The sequence below is a fragment of the Patella vulgata genome, chromosome 5 (genome assembly GCF_932274485.2).
Source record: "Patella vulgata chromosome 5, xgPatVulg1.2, whole genome shotgun sequence".
Lineage (NCBI taxonomy): Eukaryota > Metazoa > Mollusca > Gastropoda > Patellidae > Patella > Patella vulgata.
The window spans coordinates 19,586,535-19,588,099 of NC_065883.2; the positions used below are offsets into that span (position 1 = coordinate 19,586,535).

The 1,565-nt window shown below is 33.4% G+C and overlaps 1 long non-coding RNA gene across 1 annotated transcript; it reads left to right on the forward strand.

The window, feature by feature from the left end:
- The first annotated feature begins 762 nt into the window (after positions 1-762).
- LOC126821833 (uncharacterized) lies at positions 763-1,356 on the forward strand. Its single transcript, XR_007680511.2, has 3 exons — positions 763-853; positions 1,053-1,144; positions 1,283-1,356. It is a non-coding gene; the product is annotated as an uncharacterized LOC126821833 (long non-coding RNA).
- Positions 1,357-1,565: the final 209 nt, after the last annotated feature.

The window sequence follows — 1,565 nt, forward strand, 5'->3', positions numbered from 1 at the left end:
ATTTTTAAACTAGTATAAATAATGTACGAATGGCACATTGCACGTACTATTATTTGAAATAATGGTACCCAGCATCAAAAGATGCCATCACCTCTGTATTATAGATCTGATGTTACAATTCTTAATTTTAAGCAATTACATTTATACTTGTATTATTTTACAGCTAAAATGTACGCAATTGTTGAATTCCTTGATGATCAAGAATTTGCGGTTGTAAATGCTGACTGGGTGTTGCCAAGTGGATTCTGTTTTTGGCCACCATTTAAGAATGCCAGTATTATAGACTTGATGTTACAATTTTTAATTTTAAGCAATTACATTTATACTTGTATTATTTTACAGCTAAAATGTACGCAATTGTTGAATTCCTTGATGATCAAGAAGTTGCGGTTGTAAATGCTGACTGGGTGTTGCCAAGTGGATTCTGTTTTTGGCCACCATTTAAGAATGCCAGTAAATTGAAGAAGTGTGTCATCAACTGTGTGAAAGCAGATGAAAGTTGGCCGAAACTTAAAGTTCGCAAATTCTCAGAGACCAGTAAGTCTTTATGGCGCAGTATTAGCATGTATTTTTCCTTGGATCAGTGCTGTTAATGTCAAAAGTAAACCAAAGATAATGTTATAATTTAGTATGAATTATTGACTTGACTTCGTAAAAATCAGAATACATCATCAAAGTAAATTCTTCTTTAAAAAAATTTGTCTGGTAACAATGTTCAATTTGTATAGCATTTTATATATTACATATTTATTGTAGGTGACGACTACAACAAAGCAAGAGAAAGAGTGGCAAGGGCAGAAGAAACCTCGCAAGTTGAATCAGATGTGGAAGAGATCCAGCCGAGGAAAAGAAGGTATATTTTAAAATATTATTTATGTGATGCTTGAGGCATATTACTTCAGGATTGTAAATGTTGAAGTTTTGTTGATGAAAAATTATGACATTTATTATGAACCATTTGAGACTATTCATGGATAAACATATTTCAGTTTATGCAGTGGACTGAGCTAGAAGATTTCATTGTTTACAATTTATTAAATTTATTATTTCAGGCAACCTATTCGGTTCATTGAATCCTCCAGTGATTCTGAAGATGAGCATCAAAAACATCCATCACCACCAAAAATAAACACTTCCAGATTAAGTAAGACATTAATGTGCCTAATAAGTAAAAATGCTAGTGAATGCTCTAAATGAAGCAGTTTGGATGAATTTTTAGTTTTTTTAAAAAAGAAATAACTAATGCTTATAAAACAGTTTTATTGTTTCTTGCATTGTATAGGCATGATCTCGCCAGTGACACCATCTACACCTCAGCGGTCAGTAGAGCAAATTGGACGACAATTTACAACAGGTAATATCACACTTCTATATTGATCAATAATGAAACGGAAAGCTAATATTATTACAGAGAGAGAGAGAGAGATAGGGTTTAACGTCCACTCGACACAAACTAGGCCATTTCGGGACTAACACATGGTTCAATTTTATTTCAATTATTCGCTTGCGCGTAGGGGTCTTTAGCAGTGGCCGTCTTCATTAGCCCAGCATAGAAGCAGAACAGT